This window comes from Manacus vitellinus, unplaced genomic scaffold, assembly GCF_001715985.3.
Source record: "Manacus vitellinus isolate BGI_N305 unplaced genomic scaffold, ASM171598v3 scaffold_64_pilon, whole genome shotgun sequence".
NCBI lineage: Eukaryota > Metazoa > Chordata > Aves > Passeriformes > Pipridae > Manacus > Manacus vitellinus.
In genome coordinates this window covers 1,598,899-1,606,913 of record NW_021940718.1, presented here as the reverse complement: position 1 = coordinate 1,606,913, position 8,015 = coordinate 1,598,899, and the positions used below count along the sequence as shown (strand labels likewise).

The following is an 8,015-nucleotide window of genomic DNA, read 5'->3' as shown; positions in this document are numbered from 1 at the left end:
CCCGGCGCGCCGGGATGTTCGGTGGCGGAGCCGGTGCCGCTCCCGGAGCAGCATCGCCGGGATGCGGGTGCTGGAGGAGCCGTCGGAGCGTTCCCCAATGTGATGCCGCATCCTGGGGACACTGCTGTGTCCCCCCGGGGTGTTGCCCGCGCCCACCCCAGGCACTGGTGGCACCGGGGGTGCCTTGTTCTCCCACCATCTCTGAAGCCCGTTGGCCAGTGGGTTTTGCCCCGCTGCCCTCAGCTGTGTGGTGGCCCAGTTACGGTAGCGTGGAAGGGACACGGCTTATCCCAAAACCACCCAAGTCCTCATGTTGGGGAGGGTCTCCTCCCCTGCGCTGGGGGGGGCTGCACCAAACCTCCCCCTTCTACAAGAGGCAGCTGGCTCCGGGGCTGGGAACAGCCTTGGAGAGTCGCAGGGGGACGCTCCTGGGGTGACAGCAGGTGGTGTTTTCCATCCGCCCTCGGGGATTTCAGCTGAAATCCCGAGCCTTGGGATCATCCCGCGGCAAGCGAGAGGTGGCCCAAGAGCCCCTGTGTCACCGACCCAAAATTTATCACTATTACCAGAGTAATAGTGTCTGTGCTTCCCCAGGAGAATCCAATTCCAGTCCCTCCTGGGGAAGGAAATGGTGCAAGTGTGGGATAAGGGGAACAGTGCGGGTGTAGAGGTGACACCCGTGGGAGGGCTGTCAGCATCTGCAGGGACAGGGACGGGTGCTGGACCCCCTGGGGGCAGGGAACACCTCCGTTCTTGGGGCGTTCTCCCTCTCCAAGTCCCGGGAGGCTTTGCTCCTGCAAAAACATTTGCTGCGGCTGGGAGGAAAAAGCAGTTTTGGGTGAGGGGTTCCAGCCCTTCCTCTGAGTGGGAACACCCTGCAGAGCGAGGGGCTGTGCACCTGGAGTGTTCCCCATCCTCTCCCCAGGCAAACCCCCTCTGGATTTCACAGGGGATGTTCCCCGTGGGCACTGGTGCTTCTGCTCCTGCCCGCAGCTCCCGCTGTCAGCGCTGATCTCAGCTCCGCTCGGGCAGGGCAAAATATTACGGAATTATATCATTTTTCCCTGTGAAGTGTGTTTTGGTGGTTGTGCACCTGCACCAGGCTGGGGGAGCTGCTTGTGTGACCCGAGGGGGCAGAGGGGGACAGGGCTGCTTGTCCCTGTGAGAGCCCCCAGTGAGGGGAGATGAAGTTGGACCTGGGTGCTGGGCACAAAGGCTGCTGGGTTCGGCAAGGCAGGGCATGTACCAATACAGGGACCCTCCTGCTCTTGCCAGGGGGAAGGTACCCCCCTCTGCACACCCGACAGCGGGAAAGCTGTTAATTGTTCCCTGCCAGATTGACTTATAAATTAACGGGTTTGCTGGCACTCTCCTCCTCCTTCCTGTGCGTGGTAAGGGCCCATATTTCAAATGGGAAAAAGTCATAAATACTTTGAGTAATGCAAGAGGAGCTTCCAGCTGAAGCTGTGCCACTGAGGAATGCGGGGGGAGAGGGGTCTCCTGCAGCGGAGCGTTCGTTCACTTGGGGATGGGGTGATGGAGGTGATGGGGCAGGAGGCCCTCGAGTCCTGTTGTAGTTGTCTTCTGGCATTGACCTCACTGGCAGGACAGGGTCAGGTCCTTTGTACCCCCCAGGTCTCTGTTGCCCTGTTCCCTGCTGCTCACGGGGTTGAAAAATGTAGGTTTGGTAAACGAAGCCTCTTCCTGGGGTGTCCCCTCTGTCTCATCCCGAGGGGAGTGGGTTTGCTCTGCCTTTTTCTGGATGCTAAGGAATCACTGGTGTGACACTTTCTGTAAGGAGAAGAGGAAAACTGTGCCTTTGCTCTTTCTCCAGGAGGGTGGATTCCTGTTAGACCCTTAATTCTGCTGCTGCTTTGCGGGGAGAGGTGGGAATGAGGGTGAAGAGATACCCGAAGTCCCCCTTTGGCCACACGCTGGGGAAAGGGAGGCTGGAAGTCTTTGTGGTTCCTCATAGCCCAGGAACAGCTCCTGCTGCCAGGCTACCCCAGGGGCTCAGGCCGTGTTTAGAGACCCCAGAGCTGTATTTGAGGTGGGAGACTCCCACCCGACGCTGCTTTGGGGTCCGTGTCGAGGTGGATGCCCTCTGTGGTGCCCAGCGGGGCGGTTCACCAGCCTTGCCCTGGGTGAAGGGCCCATCCAGCTGCTCCTCGGTGCAGAGTAACTCCGGGTAGTAAACTCCTGTGTTGAACTGTTTATGCTCCTTCCACGTGGCAGAGGTTGCGTGGGTGGCGAGCGGAGCTGCCGCGAGGGATGCGAGCCGTGGCCCGTGGCCTCGCGCCGCACGGGGGTTTGAGTTGAACTCGCTCTGTTCCCGACTGAAACGGTTTTTCTTTTGCATTGCAGAGATAAAATTGCGAGTGTAGGAACCCGAGATAAAGCGAAGCCAGATCTAACCCGAGTCAGTGTGGGCAGTGCGAGCGGATGGTAAGGAGAGGGGTTATTCAGTTGCATTAAAAAGATGCTGCTAAGTAGTTTAATCCACAGTTGCTGAACTTTGAGCTTTAAATTCTTCTTATGCGAGTTGATAAGAACATGCATATTATTCATAACTCTCTCCTCAAAAAAAGGAAAATCTGCAAATGACTTCTGTTAAATATCATTGCTTCAGCAGCGTGAAAAATGTGCCTGACTTGTACTTCAAATAATCCCTTCCCTTGGCCCAGCTCCTTCCATCCGTGAAGCTCTTGGCTTCCTGCAGAGGGAGTGGGGTCGGGAGCTGGGGCTTGGCTCTGGGGTGGTGACTCCAGGCAGGACCCCCAGAACATATATTTTATTTTTTTTTTTTTAGATTTGCAAACTGAAGAAGCCAGCCAGGCTGGGCAGCTTCTGGCTATCTCAGTATTGGTTTTTAAAAATTGTGGTCGATTTTAAACCCATGAGCCCTGAAGTAGTAATGCTCAGACTGGCTTCCTTTCTGCAAAGTTTATTACACAATAAGCTGAAACAATCTGGAGGCTCTGTTTGTTAGACCTTTTATTTTTTTGCTCTTGTCCTCTCTTTCTGATTATTTGCTTTATAACTTGACCGATTATTTTTTTTGCCTTGACATCAGCCCGGCAAACTGGAAATTGTCTTTTATTTTCCCCATCCTTCAGCTCATAAACCCTCTAGACTTCTGGGTCTGATCCAACATAATTCTTTTGGACTTTTTATTTTTTTTTTTCTAGCTTGGGTATCACTGTCTTGGCTTAGTAATTTATCGAGCTTGGCGTTCCCTTTGCAATAGCTGCCTGTGCTGTCGGATTATTTGCTTGTCTGACAAGCCCATGTCCTACACAGATGGCCGTGTCCCACTGCAGTGCCAGCATCCTCCAGAAAAAGGAATTTCCAGAGCCATGTTGCCTTCTTGACATCACTCCGTGGGGAGCTGGTTGGGAGGTGTGAGATTCTTTAAACTTTATTTATTTTATTTTTTTAATCTGTGAAACCTCTTGACTCCCGTCCTCCCACCAGCTCCCGAGGGCAGGCGCCGGGTGCAGCTGCCCAGGGAGGTGCTGCTGTGGCAGGGGAATGGGATAGGGATACGGATTCCCCCTGGGATGTCCGGGTGTGAGCAGGGAACACACCTGAGCTCTAAAGGAGGAGCAGATCTGAGGTGTTTAGGGATGCTCTGCGTTGTCTGTGGAGACAAAGGAGTGATAATGAGGGTGAGACAGCCCAGCTCATGGGGAAGGGGGACACACCAATGCCCAAAGCTGGGATTTCTCTCTGCTCCTGGAGCTTGCTGGCCCCTCAGGGACATGTGTCCCCCACCACAGAAAAGCAAGGCTTCCCATATCCTAATCCTGCTGCGACCCTGGGCTATTTGGGCCTCCCCTGGGTTTGTGCACTGTGAGTATGGAAAGCTTTGGAGACGGCCTTTGTGCAGCTCCTGGTGTAGCAGTGTGGGAATTTGGGGAGCCCTGTGTCATGGGCATGACTAGCCCTGGGAGAGACGGGATTTTAGCATCCTCTCTTCCATGTGTTACTATCAGTCAGTAACATTGATGCAGCGTGAGTGTTGTCATACAACTGAGGATCCGTCAGAGCGTCTGTGCTCCAGTTCCCTGGCAACATTTGCACAATTCGAGAGGGCTGCTCTAGATTAGAGAGCAGATATTAGTTTGCCTAAACAGGTTTAAAAACCTATCAAATTAAACTGGGCCAGGCAGCCCGTACAACGCGCACACCTAAATTGGTTTAACATTTGCATAAATCAGATTAAATCAGGGCTGTGGGGTGGTTTAGGTTAGGAAGCCTGTGGCTGTTTGTGCCCGGCTCCTGGAGGTCTCTGCTCCTGCTGCCGTGTCAGGGCTGGTTTTGCACAGCAGCAGCTGAATCCCGTGTTTTCAACCCTGTTTCGTAGGTGAGTGCTCTGTCAGTTGTGGTTTACACCAGGCCAGGGGGCTGCAGTTTGGCTGTGGCTTTGCAAGCACCTACACGGGGACATCCTAAGGGAGGAGGAAACCTGAGGGTCGAGTGGCTTCTAACAGTGTGATTTGGAAGGTGGGAGGGTGGGTGGCAGCACTTGGCTGCAGGTTGGGCGTTGGGATCAGGGCTGATTTGGCTGCAGCCACAGTTTGCAACACATGGTGGGGTTTGCAAGAAGGGTGTCTGTCTCTGGGGGGGGTTTAAGCCTGTTGGGGTTTGAGTAGTGAAGTGTTTGTGTGTAAATCTGTATCTGGGGGGCACAACACCTGGGGGTCCTGCCTCTCCCACTGCTGTCTCTCTGCATTTGTCCTGGAGCATCTTGGACGTGGTCTGCAGGGATGTGATGGTGGGAATGTATCTGGTGTCCTGCTTCTGAGTGTGGAGCTTCCTCTAGTCAGCCTGTTTACGAGCACAACAGGTAAGGTCTGCTCAGACCTCAGGAATGATTTGCTCTCTGTCCCTGCTGTGCTCCTGGGAGGTGGGGGTTTACAAGCCCGATGGAGGGGTGAGTTGAGATACATCAAATCCTTGCTCCAGAAATGCCCTGGCTTTACCTAATGCTGTTTTCAGGGGTTTCCCCCGCTTTCACTGCTGTTTATGGGCAGTGACACAATGGGATGTGGAGTTACACGGGGTAACTGCTCGCTCTGGGTGCAGAAGGCACAAGGCTGGGGGCAAAGTGCTCTCCATCTTCCTTGCATGGAAACACCCAGCTGGGATGGCACACAGGAGGCAGGAGAGGGAGGACATGGTGTGTGTGTGTGGCTTCTCAAACTGCAATAATCCCATGTCGGGGAAAAATTGCTGCCTGTCTGGAATTTAGGGCCGTTGTCTCTTTGTGGTGCTGGAGTTGAATCCCGCTATCTTCCCCTCTGATCTGTTGCTCAGTTGTTTTCTTTGTGGTGTCCCTGTATCCAAATCAGTGTTGTGAGTAATTCCACGGCTGATTTAAATCTGAAAGGTTCTTTCCTTTAAAGTCTTGACCGTGCTTCCCTCCATTTTGCTGTTGTGAAGACGGCAGCGATGGACACACCACCTGCTTCCCTTCCGACGCACGCGTGTGTGTGTGCAGCAAAATCTGCAGGAATTCGGGATTTGTATGTTTTTTTTTAAGCTAATCATCAGCTCTGACATCATCAAGTGTTTGCTCTGGTTTCTGGGAATCATAGATGGGTGCTGCTTTGGGCTTGCACTGATCAAGGTTTCCCTCCTGCTGTGTCTCTCCTTTGTTTCCTGAGGTGCTGTCGCTTGCTGGCAGTGACTCCAACTCTTTCCCTACCTTGCCTGTGGAGGTAGTTGGAAGCTGAGCAGCAGTTTCCACTCACCATGTGAAGTTCTTGTGTCCAGCATGGTCAGGATATGTGGGAGGCAAAGGTGATGGGCAGAGCTGTGTCCTGCTGGGAGCTCCGAGGTGGGGTTGGCCGGTGGGGACCGAACCTTCCTTCTCTCCCTGTGGGAAGGGATGTGCCCGGGATTGAGGGATGGCCCTGGGTGGGCAGGAATGGTGATGGCACATCAAAGGCTTTTTGGCAGGGCCTGATGTGATAGGACAAGAGCAAAGAGTTTTAAACTAAAAGATGGTTGATTTAGATTAGATTTAAGGAAGAAGTGCTTTACAATGAGGGTGGAGAGGCCCTGACACAGGTTGCTCGGAGAAGCTGTGGCTGCCCCATCCTTGGAAATGGCCAAGGCCAGGTTGGACGGGGCTTGGAGCAACCTGGGATACTGGAATGTGTCCCTGCCCATGGCAGGGTGGTGGAATGAGATGATCTCTTAGGTCCCTTCCAACCCAAACCCGTCCGCAATTCTATGAAAAGGGTTTCTCAGGATGCTGTGGTTTCCACCAACAACTGGTTGTTCCTTGGGATTGTTCCTGTCCCCTCTTGGCTGGTGAATCCAGGACAGGGGCTGAGCACTGCAGCCCATCACCCCCACCTGCAGACAGGTACCCAGTGGGTCACCTGGGAGCAGGCAGGGTGTTGGTGGTGCTGTCTCCTGGCCAGGTGTGATCTGACCAAACTGAACACCCTGCAGAGAGCAGGGGGATGCTCTGGAGACCCAGAAACCCTGGGGCAGGAATGATGCAGAGGGCTGGGCATTGTGGCAGCCAGTGCAAACCAGTTCATGAACCAACCGGTGCTTCTGTTCACCTGGCCCTGACATGAGGTGGCCAGCAGTGGCATGGACCTCAGATCAACCCCGTGGCATTTTGCACTGGACCATCACAAGCCACAGCACAGCAACCTCCCAGCCGTGCCCTTCCCTCCAAGTCGCCATTTTATTTTTCTTAAACATTTATGTATAACCGTACACTAACCTATAAAAATTAGTTTAGGATGGCTGCCAAGAAAATCTCTGCGGTGCCTTGTGGGTAACTCCCTGTGAATTACCATAAAAGCTGGAGTGTGAGGCTGCGGTGGCAGTTGTGAGGATGCCAGTCATCGTGCTCTGTATTTAAAATTCAGATGAATGTGTAATGCCTCCGTGGCTGGATTGCAGCAGCTCGGAGCGTTCCTGGTGTCCCTGCCCTGCGCTCTGCGCCCACTCTTGTTTCTTCGCGCCGCCTTACGTTCCCCCGGCGTTTTGCCTGATTGTAAAGATGCAACAGGTAGCAAACCGTGGGCAAGCCACGCTGGGAGGGAGAGTGGTTTCTGATAGCTTCCTCCCAGGAGGGACCAACCTCCTGCTTCCATTGAGCCGGCGGCAATATTTCACTTAAGGGAAAAGCCGCTCCGTGACCCTTCACCTCCACATCCTGCACGAGCCACGGCCCGTTTCCGAGGGCGCTCTATTTCTGGGGGTGCTCCACGCCAGGACCACTCTGCACAGGGGATGTCTCACTGCCATGCTGGAGAAGGCTGCAGTTCCCTCGCCATTGAGCTGGTTGGTGTTGCTGTTTCTCTCCGTGCCCTTGGAAATCCAAAGCGCTTCTCTTTCTCCGTTGCGCTGCTTTCCCTCTGGAGCCGTGAGCCAAGGTGACTGTGGGTCTCCAAAGCTGCTCTGCTCGGCGCGGTGCTTGGCAGAAGGTGGTGCTGATCTGCTGGGCATGATGGATCATTTCATTTAAATTTTTCTGAAATGTAATATTCATCTCGGTGTCACTGTCCCACCTTCATTATAGCTCACTGATAAACATCTCTAATCTGAGAGCGATCCGCACCCTGCCAGACACCGCCTGGGAATAATGAGCCCATCTCTGGAGCCAGGAGAAGGTGTCTCGGGGATGTGTCCCTGCTCTCCTGGCCCTGGCCAATAAATAAAGCAAGAAGCAAATCTGTTTTTCCCAAGTGTGTTTGCATGTGGCTGTTTGGTTCCGGGCTCTAAAATGGTGGTGACTGGATATAACCTGGTGTCCTCGTTAGAATCCAACAGGGATTTCTGGATGCAGCCCCTGCCCTGCCTGTGGCTGGGGGTTCAGGGCAGCACCCCGATGAAACCCCCCCACGCTGGGCAGCTGGGCTGCCTTTTCCACACTGTGGTAAATCCCTGCCGCTCTCCTGGGTGGATTTCAGCAGGAGGGGATGCAGCTTTCCCTTGGCTCTCCTGGGGTGCTGGGTTGATGATGGCCCTGCCTGTGGCAAGGC

General features: G+C 54.1%; 1 protein-coding gene across 15 annotated transcripts in view; it reads left to right on the top strand.

Annotated features, from left to right (window-relative positions):
- The first annotated feature begins 2,360 nt into the window (after positions 1 to 2,360).
- PTPRS (protein tyrosine phosphatase receptor type S) overlaps positions 2,361 to 8,015 on the top strand; it is a 163,081-nt gene continuing 157,426 nt past the window's right edge. For all 15 annotated transcript variants that reach the window (XM_029963841.1, XM_029963836.1, XM_029963835.1 and 12 more), the window contains exon 1: positions 2,361 to 2,445. The gene's annotated coding sequence lies outside the window, so the exon portion shown is untranslated. The remainder of the gene's footprint in view (positions 2,446 to 8,015) is intronic.